This window comes from Mirounga leonina, unplaced genomic scaffold (genome assembly GCF_011800145.1).
Source record: "Mirounga leonina isolate KUSES-001 unplaced genomic scaffold, KU_Mleo_1.0 Mir_154, whole genome shotgun sequence".
Classification (NCBI taxonomy): domain Eukaryota; kingdom Metazoa; phylum Chordata; class Mammalia; order Carnivora; family Phocidae; genus Mirounga; species Mirounga leonina.
Genome location: NW_023270389.1, coordinates 55817553 through 55834555, shown reverse-complemented (window position 1 = coordinate 55834555; position 17003 = coordinate 55817553). Strand labels below are relative to the sequence as shown.

Below are 17003 nucleotides of genomic sequence, written 5' to 3'. Positions count from 1 at the left end.
GGACCTGAATACATAAAATCACAAACGAGAGACAAGAAGTAACAACTAATACCCCAGAAATAAAAACAATTATAAGAGAATATTATTAGAAAAACTATAAGCCAACAAATTGGACAACCTCAAGCAACGGATAAATTCCTAGAAATATACAAACTACCAAAACTGAAATAGGAAAAAATAGAAAACTTGAACAGACCCATAACCAGCAAAAAAAATTGAATCAGTAATCAAAAAACTCTCAACTCCAAGGACAGATGGTAAACTCTACCAAATATTTAAAGAGTTAATACATATTCTTCTCAAACTATTCCAAAAAGTAGAAAAGGAAAACTTCCAAATTCATTCTATGAGGTCAGAATTACCCTAATACCAAAACCAGATAAAGACTCCACTAAAAAAGAACTATAGGCCAATGTCCTGTATTGATGAGCATGGATACAAAGATTCTCAATAAAATGCTAGCAAACTGAATCCAACAATACATTAAAAAAAATCATTCATGACAGTCAGGTGGGATTTATTCTTGAGTTGCAAGGATGGTTCAATATTTGCAAATCAATCAACATGATACACTACATTAATAAAAGAAAGGACAAGAACCGTATGTTTCTTTCAATAGATGCAGAAAAAGCATTTGACAAAGTACAACATCCACTCATGATAAAAACCCTCAACAAAGTAGGTTTAGAGCAAACATACTTCTACTTAATAAAGGCCATCGATTAAAAACCCACAGCTAATATCATCCTCAATGGGGGAAAAACTGAGAGCGTCTCCTCTATGGTCAGGAACAAGACAGGGATGTCCACTCTCACCACTGTTATTTAACATAGTACTGAAAGTCCTGGCCACAGCAAGCCAACAAAAAGAAATAAAATGCATCCAAACTGGCAAGGAAGAAGTAAAACTTCCACTATTTGCAGATGACATGATATTCTATATAGAAAACCCAAAGACTCCATCAAAAACTGCTAGAAGGGATACATGAATTCAGTAAAGTCACAGGATATAAAATCTACAGAAATCTGTTGCATTTCTATACACCAATAATGAAGCAGCAGAAAGAGAAATTAAGGAATCAATCCCATTTAAAATTTCACCAAAACCCATAAGATATCTAGGAATAAACCTATCCAAAGAGGTGAAAGACCTGTACTCTGAAAACTATAAAACAATGATAAAAGAAACTGAAAATAACAAAGAAATGAAAAGACATTCCATGCTCACAGACCGGAAGAACAAACACTGTTTTTTCTTTTTTTTAAAGATTTTATTTATTTTAGAGAGAGAGAGAGAGAAAGGAGGGCACGAGCAGGGGGAGGGGCAGAGAGAGAAGTAGACTCCCCACTGAGCAGGGAGCCTGATATAGGACTCTGATCCCAGGACCCTAGATCATGACCTGAGCCGAAGGCAGATGCTTAACCGACTGAGCCACCCAGGCACCCAGAACAGACACTGTTACAATGTTTATAATGCACGGGGCACCTGGGTGGCTCAGTCGTTAAGTGTCTGCCTTCGGCTCAGGTCATGATCCCAGGGTCCTAGGATCGAGCCCTGCATCGGGCTCCCTGCTCCGCGGGGAGCCTGCTTCTCCCTCTGCCACTCCCCCTGCTTGTGTTCCCTCTCTCGCTGTGACTCTCTCTGTCAAATAAATAAATAAAATCTTAAAAAAAAATGTTTATAATGCTCAAAGCAATCTACACATTTAATGCAATCCCTATCAAAATACCAACAGCATTTTTCACAGAGCTAGAACAATCCCACAATTTGTATAAAATGACAAAAGACCCCGAAGAGCCAAAGCAACCTTGAGAAAGAAAAGCAAAGCTGGAGGCATCACAATTCTGGACTTGAAGTTATATTACAAAGCTGTAAGGATCAAAACAGTATGGTACTAGCACAAAAACTGATTCATAGATCAATACAACAGAATAGAAAACCCAGAAATGAACCCAAAACTATATGTTCAATTAATCTTTGCCAAAGAAAGAAAGAATATCCAATGGGAAAAAGACAGTCTCTTTAACAAATGGTGTTGGGAAAACTAGACAGCAACATGCAAAAGAATGTTTTGTTTCTTTTGTTTGTTTGTAACCACTTCATTACCTCCTACACAAAAATAAATTTAAAATGGATCAAAGACCTAAATGTGAGATCTGAAACCATAAAAATCCTAGAGGAGAACACAGGCAGTAACCTCTTAAGACATTGACCATAACAACTTCTTTCTAGATAGGTCTCCTGAGGCAAGGGAAACAAAAACAAAAATAAACTACTGGGACTTCATCAAAATAAAAAGCTTCTGCACAGCGAAGGAAACAATCGACAAAATTAAAAGGCAACCTTTGGAATACTTGCAAATGACATTATCTGATAAAGGGTTAATATCCAAAATATACAAAGAACTTATACAACTCAATACACAGAAAACAATAATAATCCAATTAAAAAGTGGGCAGACGACATGAAGAGGCATTTTTTCAAAGACGACATAGAGATGACCAACAGATACATGAAAAGATGCTCAACATCACTCATCATCAGGAAAATTCAAATCAAAACTACAATGAGATATCACACCACACCTGTCAGAATGGCTAAAATCAAAATCACAAGAAACAATAGGTGTTGGCAAGGATGTGGAGAAAGGGGAACCCTTTTGCACTATTGGCGGGAATGCAAACTGGTGCAGCCAACTCTGGAAAACAGTATGGAGGTTCTGTAAAAAGTTAAAAATAAACTGCCCTATGATCCAGCAACTTAACTACCCAATGAACACAACAATGCTAATTCAAAGGGATATATGCACCCCGATGTTTATAACAGCATTATCTCAATAGCCAAATTACAGAAATGGCTCAAGTGTTCATTCACTGATGGATAAGCAAAATGTGGGATGTGTGCGTGTGTTCACACATACACACACACACACACAATGGAATATTATGTAGCCATCAAAAGAATGAAATCTTGTCATTTGCAACAACATGGATGGAGCCAGAGAGTATAATACTATGCAAAATAAGTCAGAAAGATGAATACCATATGATTTCATTCATGTAACATTTAAGAAATAAAACAAATAAGCAAAGGGAAAAGAGAGAGAGATGTGAACCAAGAAACAGACTTAACTATAGAGAACAAACTGATGGTTACCACAGGGGAGGTAGATGGGGGCAATGGGTTAAATAAGTGATGGGGATTAAGAAGTACACTTTGTGTGATGAGTACCAGGTGAATATGGAAGTGCTGATCACTATATCGTACAACTGACACTAATATTATACTTTACTGGTAACTGGAATTTGAATAAAAAGTATTTTCTCTAACAGTAATGGGATTACATTACTGAGAAATCCCCAAATATTCAGAAATAAAATAACTCCTTTCTAAATAACCTATGGGTCAAAGAAGAAATAAAAGGGGAATTTAAAGGTGTTTTGGACAGAATAAAAATGAAAATAAAAACAGGACATATCAAAATCTATGGGATAGCACTAAAACAGTGCTTAAAGAGAAATTTATAGCCCTGAACACCTTTAATATAGAAGAAAAAAGGTCTTGAATAAATAATCCTACTTCCACCTTAAGAAACTACAAAAAGTGCAAACTGAACCCAAAGTAAGCTCAGTAAAGTAAATAATAAAGATCTGTAGAGAAATCAATGAAATATAAAATACAAATATACAGAAAATCAATTAAACCAAAAGTTGGTTCTTGAGATAAAAAAAAATGATAACCCTCCAATTACTATGCTCAGGAGAAAAAAGAAAGGCATAATTTGCCAATTTATGGGTTGAGAGAGGTTATATCACCATAGATTCTATAGGTATTAATAAAATAGATAATAAGGGAATATTAATATGGAACAACCTGAAATGTAGAAATTCCTTTAAAGATTCACTCTACTTGAGCTCATTCACGAAGAAATAGGGAATGTGAACAGTACCTATTAAAGAAATTGAATTCGCAGTTTAAAATCTTCCCACAAAGAAAACAAGAGTTCAGATGGCTTCACTGGAATATCTTGCCCAACATTTAAAGAAGAAATAATACCAATTCTGCACACGGTCTCCCAGAAAGCTAAATAAGATGGAATATATCCCAAGTCAACCTATGAAGCCATCATTATCATGAAAATTTTACAACAAAAGAAAACTACACACAAATATCCCTTATGAACACAGAGGCAAAACAAAGTTAGGAAATTTAATCCACTGATCTATAAAAAGGATAATATGAGGGATTTTAATACAGGAGCCCAAGGTTGATTTAACATTTGAAAAATCAATCAATGCAATTCACCATATAACAAACTAAATAATAATTAAAAGGTTTCCCGATTTGAAAAGATGAAATTATCTTTATTTATATATAACATGTTCATCTATGTGGAAAATATGATGAAATCTTTAAAAGAAAGTTACTAGGACTAATTAATAAATGAATTTACCAAGGTTGAAGAACTCAAACCCAATATAAAAAAACAATTATATTTCTCTATACAAGCAACAAATAATTGAGATTTTTTTAAAAAGAGTGTTCAGGGTTAGCAATAAAAATATGAAACGCTTAGGGATAGGGATAAATCTGACACAAGATGTGAAAAAAACTGAAAATAACAAAACACCACTATGAGATATTAAACAATCTAAATAAATGGAAAGAAAGATCCTTTCCTTGGGTCAAAAGACTCAATATTGTTACGGTATACGGTATACGGTATATGGTATCAATTCTTCCCAAATTAATATATATATTCAATGTAATCTGAACCAATACCTCAGAATTTTATAGAAATGAATACAATGATTATAAAATAATACAAAAATGCAAAATACCTAGAATATCTAGAACACCTTTGAAAAAAAAAGTTGGGAGTCTTAATACTACTTCATTTTTAAGATTTTTCTATAAAGCCACAATACTGAAGACACTGTGCTATTGGTTTCAAGAGTTACAAATGTGGTGAACACCAGAAATTAGAGTACAGAAATGAAATGCACATACATGGATAAAAGATTTTTACAAACATATAAAACAATCCAACAGATAAAGGTAAAAGGATAGTGTTTTCAACAAATAATGCTTGGATAATTGGACATGCATAAGCAAAAAGAATAAAAAAGAACTTTGATCCATTCTTCACACCATATAAAAAAATTAACTCAGAACTTATTATAGACTTAACTGTAAAACCTAAGACTAATAAAACTTGTAGAAAACAGAGGAGAAAATCTTTGCAAACTTTAGTTAGAAAAGAATTTCTTAGATATCATACCAGAATTGTAATTCAGGAAATATGAAATCAATTGTACTACATAAAAATTTTAAATACTGCTCTCCAAAAGATGCTCTTAAGAGAAGAAAAAGATAATGCAAGACTGGGAGAAAATGTCTGCAAATCATATGTATATGATAAGGCTTATATCCAATATATATAAAGAACTCCTGGGGTGCTTGGGTGGCTCAATTAAGCGTCCGACTCTTGATTTCAGCTCAGGTCATAAACTCAGGGTCATGAGATCAAACCCTGCATTGGGCTCTGCGCCGAGAGTGGGTGGGGGGTGAGGAATGGGGGGGGGCAAGGAGCCTGCTCAAGATTCTCTTCCTCCCTCTGCCCCTCCCCACTTGTGTGTTCTCTCTCCAATTAAAAAAAAAACAAAAACTCTCAAAATTCAGTAAGAAGGCAATCCAACAAAAAAAAATTAAAAGATTTAACAGATAATATAACAAAAGATATAAAAATGACAGATAAACACATGAAGAGATATTCAATATAATTAGACACTAGGAAAATGAAAGTTAAGACCACAATATGATACTACTGCATACATTTTAAAATGGCTAAAAGTAATACAATTGACCATATCAAATGTTGGAGAAGATGTGAAACAACTAGAACCCTCATATACTTATATGAGAAGGTACAATAGTACAACCACGCAGAAAACCATTTCAGTTTCTTAAAAAGTTAAACATACACCTACCATATGATCTCAGCATTCCATCACAAAGTATTTTTTTAAAAGAAAAGAAAGCAAATGCCCATATGAAGACTCACACATTAATGCTCAGTGACTTTATTTGTAATTGAGAAAAACTGGAACATCCCAGATAACCCTTAATAGATGAATATAATGAAATACCATCAATAATAAAAACAAATGAACTACGGATATAAGATGAATGAATCTCTAATTATGCTATAAGTGTGCATTCCTGAGGTTGCACGGTGTTGTCACAGGCAGTGGAAATGCAGGTGCACAGCAGGAGAGGCTAACCTCAAGCTTGTGCATTAAGAAAATAATCTACGTATCACTGGAATCCCAGAATGAGACTAGAAAGAAAGGGGCAGAAAATTTAAAGAAATAATGGCTGAGAATGTCCCAGGTCTGGGGAGAGATGAGGATCTCATGAAATTAATAACTCACCCCCAAATTTCAATCTACATGTAGAATGATGTTCTACAAGACACATTTAACAATCATGTAAAATCAAAGACAAAGAGAGAATTTTATTTCTTTTTTAAAGATTTATTTATGAGAGAGAGAGAGAGCGCACACGAGTGGGGGTAGGGGCAGAGGGAGAGAATCTCAAGGAGACTCCCCGCTAAGCGTGGAGCCCAAAACCAACTGTCAGATGCTTGACCCACTGAGCCACTCAGGTACCCCAAGAAAGAATTTTAAAAGCAGGAAGAAAAAAAATTATCTCCTATAAGGGAACTCACATAAGACTATAAGGAGATTCCTCAGCAGAAAGCTTACAGGCCAGGAATAAGTGGGATGATATATTCAAAGTGCTGAAAGAAAAAAAAAAAAGCCAACCAAATATACTTTACACAACAAAGTTGTCCTTCAGAAATGAAAGCAAAATACTTTCCCAAATAAAAGCTGAGGGAGTTCATCACCATTAGATCTGCCTTAAAAGAAATGCTAAAGGAATTCTTCAAGCTGAAATGAAAGGATGCTAATTAGTAACATGATATATGATAGGGCACACATATGTTCAAAGTGAAGGGATGAAAAAAGATATTCCATGCAAAAGGAAACCAAAAGAGAGAAACAAAAAATGGTAGCTATACTTTGGTACTATACTGATCTATACTCAGACAAAACAGACTTAAAAATTGTAACAGAAGGAGGGGGGAAAGATGGCAGAGGAGTAGGGGACCCTATTTCAACTGGTCCCCGGAATTGAGCTGGATATCTACCAGACCACTCTGAGCACCCACGAAACCAGCCTGAGATGTAAGAAGATCTGGATCTCTACAAATAGAATATCACAGGCGGTTGGTTTTGAGGTACGAAGCGGAGAGCCATGATTCTGTGGGCAGATATCGGAGGATAAACGGCAGTGGGAGGGTGCCTGGACGTGGGGATCCTACACCACCGGTGAGTGACAGCCTCGCACGCTGAGGACGGGCACAGACTCGCAGACTGGTAGTGTTGGGAAAGGACTTTAGGGCAGCCCCCAGGGTGGAAGCCCAGACCCGCGGGGTCGCTCACGCAAACTGCAGCCGCCCGGACAGAAACCTGGAGCGACGGTTGCGCGCATGTGAACTGCAGCCTCCGAGAGGGAAACCCGGTGCACCGGTCCCGCCCATGAACTGCAACCTCCGGGGTGGAAACCCGGAGCAGCGGAGTCGCGCACATGTGACTGCAGTCCCTGGGCCAGGACCCCAAGTGGCGGAGTCGCGCGCACGCGTGAACTGGGAGTGGCTGGTGGTTTTAGAAGCACAAAGGGCAGAGACATGCCCCGACCTGAAGGCAGGACTGGGAGCGCTGCGGAGGGGCGCACAACCCAGGACGCTGCAGTTTCTAGCAGCACGGACAGAAACGGAGATGGTGTGGCCTGGAGAGCCCACTGAAGAACAGACTGAGGTCTCTCTGCTCTGAGGCAGAGGGTTGGAAACAGTCTCTTCTGCTCTGACTCGCGGAAGAGACATGGAAAGGCGCCAGAGAACAAAAGCCCCAAAGACTGATTCCCACTGAGCCCATCCCCCGCCACAGGAGCACAGGGCAACTCCACCCAAACAGGGTTGCCTGAGTAACATTGCGGCAGGCCCCTCCCGCAGAAGACAGGCTGGGAAAACAAGAGGCCAGCAACCCCAAGGTCCCAAGAAAACAGGTGCATCTTGCTTGGGTTCTGGTCAATAATTTGGACTCTATACATTCCCTCAAACACCCATCAACAGAATGACTAGGAGGAGGAGCCCCCAAAACAGAAAAGACTCAGAGATTATGACTTATGCTGCAGATTTACAAATGGATGCAGATATAACCAAGATGTCGGAGATGGAATTCAGGCTAGCAATTGTGAAGACAATGGCTAGAATGGAGAAATCAATTAATGGCAACATAGAGTCACTAAGGGCAGAAATAAAAGGGGAATTGGCAGAACTTAAAAATGCTATCAATGAGATCCAATCCAATCTAGATAATCTAACAGCTAGGGTCACTGAGACAGAAGAGAGAATAAGCGATCTGGAAGACAGTATAATAGATAAAAAGGGAAAAGAGGAGGCCAGGGAAAAAAAACTCAATCCATGAAAAGAGAATCAGAGAAAGAAGTGACACCATGAAGCATTCCAATGTCAGAATCATTGGAATCCCGGAGGGAGTGGAGAGAGAGAGAGGGCTAGAAGATGTATTTGAGCAAATTGTAGCTAAGAACTTCCCTAATCTGGGGAATGAAACAAACATTCGAGTCCTAGGGGCAGAGAGGACCCCTCCTAAGATCAAGGAAAACAGGCCAACACCCGGCATGTAATAGTCAAACTCGCAAATCTTAGAACCAAGGAAACCATGTTAAGGGCAGTTAGGGGGAAGAGATTCCTTATGTACAGAGGGAGGAACATCAGAATAATGTCAGACCTATCCACAGAGACCTGGCAAGCCAGAAAGGCCTGGCAAGACATATTCAGGGTATTAAACAAGAAGAACATGCAGCCAAGAATACTTTATCCGGCAAGGCTTTCATTTAGAATGGATGGAGAGATGAAGAGCTTCCACAACCGGCAGAAGTTGAAAGAATATGTGACCACTAAGCCGGCCCTGCAAGAAATATTAAGGGGGGTGTTATAAAAGGAGAAAGACCACAAGAGTGATCTACAACAGAAATTTATAGGGACAATCTATAAAAACAATGTCTTCACAGGCAACATGATGACAATAAATTCATATCTTTCAATAATCACTCTCACTGTGAATGGCCTAAACGCTCCCATAAAACGGCACAGGGTTGCAGATTGGATAAAAAGACAGGACCCATCCATATGCTGTCTACAAGAGACTCATTTTGAACCTGAAGATACATCCAGACTGAAAGTGAAGGGATGGAGATCTATCTTCCATGCCAGCGGACCTCAAAAGAAAGCTGGGGTAGCAATTCTTATATCAGACAAATTAGATTTTAAACTAAAGTCTGTAATAAGAGACCCAGAAGGACACTATATCATTCTTAAAGGGTCTATCCAACAAGATCTAACAATTGTAAATATGCCCCCAACATGGGAGCAGCCATCTACATAAGCCAACTGTTAACCAAAATAAAGAGTCATATTGATAACAATACGTTAATTGTAGGAGACCTCAATACTCCACTCTCAGCAATGGACAGATCATCTAAGCAGAAAATCAACAAGGAAACAAGAGCTTTGAATGATACATTGGACCAGATGGACCTCATAGATATATACAGAAATTTCCACCCTAAAACAACAGAATACTCATTCTTCTCGAGCACACATGGAACTTTCTCCAGAATAGACCATATACTGGGTCACAAATCAGGTCTCAACCGATATCAAATGATTGAGATTATTCCCTGCATATTCTCAGACCACAATGCTCTAAAACTGGAACTCAATCACAAGAAAACATTTGGCAGAAATTCAAACACTTGGAAGCTAAAGACCACTCTGCTCAAGAATGTTTGGGTCGACCAAAAATCAAAGAACTTAAACAATTCATGGAAATCAATGAGAACGAGAACACATCGGTACAAAACCTATGGGATACTGCAAAGGCGGTCCTAAGGGGGAAATACATAGCCATCCAAGCCTCACTCAAAAAAACAGAAAAATCCCGAATTCACCAACTAACTCTACACCTTAAAGAACTAGAGAAAAAGCAACAAATGACGCCTAAGCCACACATTAGAAGAGAAATAATTAAAATTAGAGCAGAAATCAATGTATTAGAAACCAGAAACACAGTAGATCAGATCAATGAAACCAGAAGTTGGTTCTTTGAAAGAATTAATAAGATTGATAAACCACTGGCCAGACTTATCCAAAAGAAGAGAGAAAGGACCCAAATTAATAAAATTATAAATGAAAGGGGAGAGATCACGACTAACACCAAGGAAATAGAAACAATTATTAGAAATTATTATCAACAACTAAATGCCAATAAACTGAGCAATCTGGATGAAATGGAGGCCTTCCTGGAAACCTATAAGCTGCCAAGCCTGAAATAGGAAGAAATTGACAACCTGAATAGGCCAGTAACCAGTAACGAGATTGAAGCAGTGATCAAAAACCTCCCAAAAAAACAGCAGTCCAGGGCCTGATGGATTCCCTAGGGAATTCTACCAAACATTCAAAGAAGAAATAATACCTATTCTACTGAAGCTGTTTCAAAAAATAGAAACAGAAGGAAAACTTCCAAACTCATTCTATGAGGCCAGCATTACCTTAATCCCCAAACCAGGCAAAGTCCCCATCAAAAAGGAGAATTTCAGACCGATATCCCTGATGAATATGGATTCCAAAATCCTCAATAAAATCCTAGCTAATAGGATCCAAAAATACATTAACAGGATCATCCACCACGACCAAGTGGGATTTATCCCCGGGATGCAAGGGTGGTTCAACATTCGCAAATCAATCAATGTGATAGAACACATTAATAAGAGGAGGGAGAAGAACCATATGGTCCTCTCAATTGATGCACAAAAAGCATTTGACAAAATACAACATCCTTTCCTGATTAAAACTCTCCAGAGTATAGGGATAGAGGGAACATTCCCCAAGCTCATAAAATCCATCTATGAAAAACCCACAGCGAATATCATCCTCAATGAGGAAAAGCTGAGAGCCTTTCCCTTAAGATAAGGAACACGTCAAGGGTGCCCACTCTCACCACTGTTGTTCAACATAGTACTAGAAGTCCTAGCAACAGCAATCAGACAACAAAAAGAAATAAAAGGTATTCAAATTGGCAAAGAAGAAGTCAAACTCTCTCTTTTCGCAGACGACATGATAGTTTATGTGGAAAAACCAAAAGACTAGAACTCATCCAGCAATTCAGTAATGTGGCAGGATACAAAATCAATGCACAGAAATCAGTTGCTTTCTTATACACTAACAACGCAACTGTAGAAAGAGAAATTAAAGAAACGATTCCATTTACAATATTACCAAAAACCATAAGATACCTCGGAATAAACCTAACCAAAGAGGTAAAGGATCTATACTCTAGGAACTACAGAACACTCATAAAAGAAATTGAAGAAGACACAAAAAGATGGAAAAATATTCCATGCTCATGGATCGGAAGAATAAACATTGTTAAAATGTCTATGCTACCCAGAGCAGTCTATACCTTCAGTGCCATCCCGATCAAAATTCCAATGACATTTTTCAAACTGCTGGAACAAACAATCCTAAAATTTGTATGGAATCAGAAAAGACCCCGAATCGCCAAGGAGATGTTGAAAAAGAAAAACAAAGCTGGGGGCATCACGTTGCCCGATTTCAAACTATATTACAAAGCTGTGATCACCAAGACAGCATGGTACTGGCACAAAAACAGACATACAGACCAATGGAACAGAATAGAGAACCCAGATATGGACCCTCAACTCTATGGTCAAATAATCTTTGACAAAGCAGGAAAAAACATGCAATGGAAAAAAGTCTCTTCAATAAATGGTGCTGGGAAAATTGGGACAGCCACATGCAGAAGAATGAAACTCGACCATTCTCTAACACCACTCACAAAGATAAACTCAAAATGGATGAAAGACCTCAATGTGAGACAGGAATCCATCAGAATCCTAGAGGAGAACATAGGCAGTAACCTCTTTGACATCGGCCACAGCAACTTCTTTCAAGATACATCTCCAAAGGCTAGTGAAACAAAAGCAAAAATGAACTTTTAGGACTTCATCAAGATAAAAAGCTTCTGCACAGCAAAGGAAACAGTCAACAAAACAAAGAGGCAACCCACAGAATGGGAGAAGATATTTGCAAATGACACTACAGATAAAGGGCTGGTATCCAATATCTATAAAGAACTTCTCAAACTCAACACCCAAAAAACAAATAATCAAGTCAAAAAGTGGGCAGAAGAGATGAACAGACACTTCTCTGAAGAAGACATACAAATGACTAACAGACATATGAAAAAATGTTCATCATCATTAGCCATCAGGGAAATCCAAATCAAAACCACACCGAGATACCACCTTACACCAGTTAGAATGGCAAAAATGGACAGGGAAAGAAACAACAAATGTTGGAGAGGTTGTGGAGAAAGGGGAACCCTCTTACACTGTTGGTGGGAATGCAAGTTGGTACAGCCACTTTGAAAAACAGTGTGGAAGTGCCTCAGAAATTTAAAAATAGAGCTACCCTATGACTCAGCAATTGTACTACTGGGTATTTACCCCAAAGACACAGATGTAGTGAAAAGAAGGGCCATATGCACCCCAATGTTCATAGCAGCAATGTCTGCAATAGCCAAACTGTGGAAAGAGCCGAGATGCCCTTCAACAGATGAATGGATAAAGAAGATGTGGTCCATATATACAATGGAATATTACTTAGCCATCGGAAAGGATGAATACCCAACTTTTCCATCAACATGGATGGGACTGGAGGAGATTATGCTAAGTGAAATAAGTCAAGCAGAGAAAGTCAATTATCATATGGTTTCACTTATTTGTGGAACATAAGGAATAACATGGAGGACATTAAGAGAAGGAAGGGAAAAATGGCGGGATGGGGGGGAATTGGAGGGAGAGATAAACCATGAGAGACTATGGACCTGAGAAACAAACCATGAGAGACTATGGACCTGAGGGGGGAGGGGGAACTGGTTAGCCCGGTGATGGGTATTAAGGAGGGCACGTACTGCATGGAGCACTGGGTGTTATATGAAAACAATGGATCGTGGATCACTACATCAAAAACTAACGATGTATTGTATGGTGACTAACATAACATAATAAAATTAAAAAAAGAAAAACTAACAGGAGATAAAGAAGGTCATTTATAATGGTAAAGGGTCATTCATCAAGCAGATATAACAATCGTAAATATATATGGCACCCAATATTGGTGCACCTAAATATATTAAGCAAATACTAACAGATCTGAAGGGAGTAACAGACATCTATATAATAATAGTAGGGAACTTCAATACTGTACTTTTAACAGTGAATATATCATCCAGGCAGAAATCAATAAGGAAAAAGACATGAACTAGACTTTAGAACAACTGGACCTAAGAGACATAAACAGAACATTCCATCCAACAACAGCAGAGAACACATTCTTCTCAAGTGCACACAGAACAATCTCTAGGATAGGTCACAAAATAGTCTTAGCAAATTTAAAAAAACTGATCATACCAGGGATCTTTTCCAACCACGATGTCTTAAAACTACAAATCAATAACCAAAGGAAAGCTGGAAGATTCACAAATATGTGGACATTAAACAATACACTCCAGAATAACCAATGGGTCAAAGGTGAAATCAAAAAGGAAATAAAAAACTACCTTGAAACTAACAAAAATGAAACACAACATACCAAAACTTAAAGTATGCAGCAAGAGAAGTGCTAAGAGAGATGTGTATAGCCATAAATACTAACATTAAGAAAAAAGAAAAAGAAAAAAGAGAAAATAAAAATCTCAAGCAACCTAACTTTACACCTGAAGGAACTAGAAAGAGAACAAATGAAGCCCAAAGTAGTTGAATGAAGGAAATCACAAAGATCAAAGCAGAAATAAATGAAATAGAGAATGGAAAAACAATAGAAAAGATCAGCAAAACTAAGAGTTGGGGTTTTTAAAAAGATGAACAAAGTGAACAAACTTTTAATGGACTTACAGAGGAAAAAAGAAAAAGGACTGAAATGAAATTACAAACTAAAGTAGAGACATTACAACCAATACAACAGAAATACAAAGGATCTTAAGAGACTAATATCAACAATTACAAGCCAAATGGACATCCTAGAAAAAAATAAATTTCTAGAAACATACAGCCTATCAAGACTGAATCACAAAGAAAATCTGAACAGACCAATAATGAGTCAGCAGGCTGAATCAATAACCACAAACCTTGCAAAAAGAAAAGCCTAGGATCAGATGGCTTCACAGGCTACTCCTACCAAACATTTAAAGAATTAATGCCAATCCTTCTCAAACTCATCCAAAAAATTGAAGAGTTACCCTGATACAAAGTTAGATAAGGACACTACAAGGAAAAATATAAAACAAAAAACTATAGACCAGTATCCCTGATGAACAGAGATACAAAAATTCTCAATAAAATACTAGCAAACTGAATGCATAGCACATTAAAAGGATCACATACCACAACGAAGTAGGATTTATCCCTGGGGTGCACAGATGGTTCAGCATACACAAATCAAAAAAATACGATACATCGCATTAATAGAATAAAAGACAAAAATCATATGCATCAATGCAGAAAAAGCATTTGACAAAATTCAACATCCTTCCATATTAAAATCCTAGGAATAGAAAGTAGTTAACATGAAAATCCCACTACCAACATCAAAATCAACAGTGAAAAAGTGAGTGTTTTTACTCTAAGATTAGCAAAAAGGCAAGAATGCTCACTCTTGACACTTTTATTCAATATAATACTGGAAGAACTAGCCAGAGAATTTAGGCAAGAAAAAGAAATAAAGGTATACAAATTAGAAAGGAAGACATGAAATTGTCTCTGTTTGCTGAAGACATAATCTTATATAATCTTATATAGAAAATCCTTAAGACTACTAAAACACTGTTAGAATAAATGAATTCAATAAAGTTTCAGGATAAAAAATCAATACACAAAAATCAGTTGTACTCCTCCTATACACTAACAACTATAAGGAAATAAAACAATCTCATTTACAATAGCATCAAAAACAATAATATACCTAGGAATAAATTTAATCAAAGAATAATATACCTAGGAATAAATTTTTTTTTTTTTTAGATTTTATTTGTTTATTTGAGACAGAGAGAATGAGAGAGAGAGAGAGCACATGAGAGGGGGAGGGCCAGAGGGAGAAGCAGACTCCCTGCCGAGCAGGGAGCCCGATGCGGGACTCAATCCAGGGACTCCAGGATCATGACCTGAGCCGAAGGCAGTCACTTAACCAACTGAGCCACCCAGGCGCCCCCAGAATAAATTTAACCAAAGAAGTGAAGGATCTATAAACTGATGAAAGAAATTGAAGACACAAATAAATGTAAAGATATGCTGTGCCCAAGGATGGGATGAGTTACTATCATTAAAATGTCCATACTATCCAAAGACATCTATAGAGCCATGTCCTCTCTCAAAATTCCAGTGTCATTTTTCACAGAAATAGAAAAAAAAAATACAAAAATTTACATGAAACCATAAATGACTCAAAATAGCCAAAGCAATCTTGAAAAAATATAAAGCTGGAGGCATCATACTTTCTGTTTTTAAAATATGTTACAAAGCTATAGTAATCAAACAGTATGGTGTTAGCATAAAAACAGACATAATAGATCAATGAAACAATTGAGAGCTCAATAAATCCACATATAAAGGTCAATGAATATTTGACAAGAGAGCCAAGAATACTCAACAGGGGAAAGGACAGTTTCTTCAAAATAAAGAGTGCTGGGAGAACTGAATACTCACGTAAAAAAAATGAAATTAGACCCCTAATACCACTCACAAAAATTAACTGGACTTACAAAGGAAAAAAGAAAAAGGACTGAAATAAAATAATCCTTAGGATTAAGGACTTGAAAATGTAAAGCTCCTAGAAAAAAATAGAGGGAAAAAGTTCCTTGACATTAGTCTTGGCAATGATTTTTTGGAATTGAGACCAAAAGCACAAGCAACAAAAGTAGTCATCAACAAGTGAGACTACATAAAACTAAAAAAGCTTTTGTACAGCAAAAGAAAGAATCAACCAAGTGAAAAGGCAACCTACAGAATGGGAGACAATATATGCAAATCATGTATCTGATTAGGGGTTAATGCCCAAAAGGTGTAAGAAACTCATACAACCGAATAACTGAATACAACTGAATAATGCCAATCCTTCTCAAACTCATCCAAAAAATTGAAGAGTTACCCTGATACAAAGCTAGATAAGGACACTTTAAAAATGGACAAAGGGTTTGAATAGACATTTTCCCAAAGAAGATATACAAATTACCAATAGGTAAATGAAAAGGTGGCTCAACATCACTAACCATCAGGGAAATGCAAATCAATACCACAATGACAGATCACCTCATACCTGTCAGAATAGCTATTATTAAAAAGACAAGAGATAAATGCTGGCAAGGATGTGGAGTAAAAAGAATGTAAACTGGTAGGAACTTAAACTGCACTCTTGGTAGGAATGTAAATTGGTGTAGCCACTATGGAAAACAGTATGTAGGTTTCTCAAAAACTTAAAAATAAAACTACCATATGATCCAGCAACACCATTTCTGGGTAAAAGGAAATGAAATCATGATCTCAAAGAGATATCTGCATTCCTGTGCTCACTGAGGCATTATTCACAATAGCCAAGACATGAAGCAGCCTAACTGTCCACTGATGGATGCATAGATAAAGATGTGGCACACACACATACACACACACAAACACACACCCCGAAATATTATTCATTCATAAAAAAGGAGGATATTCTGCCAATTGTGACAACACAGATGGACCTTGAGGGCATTATTTTAAGTGAAATCAGATAGAGGAAG

At 37.2% G+C, this 17003-nt stretch overlaps 1 protein-coding gene across 1 annotated transcript in view; it reads right to left on the bottom strand.

Moving 5' to 3' along the window:
* The window catches only part of KIFAP3 (kinesin associated protein 3), a 187573-nt gene that overhangs the window by 115573 nt on the left and 54997 nt on the right, over positions 1-17003 (bottom strand). The window lies entirely within an intron of this gene.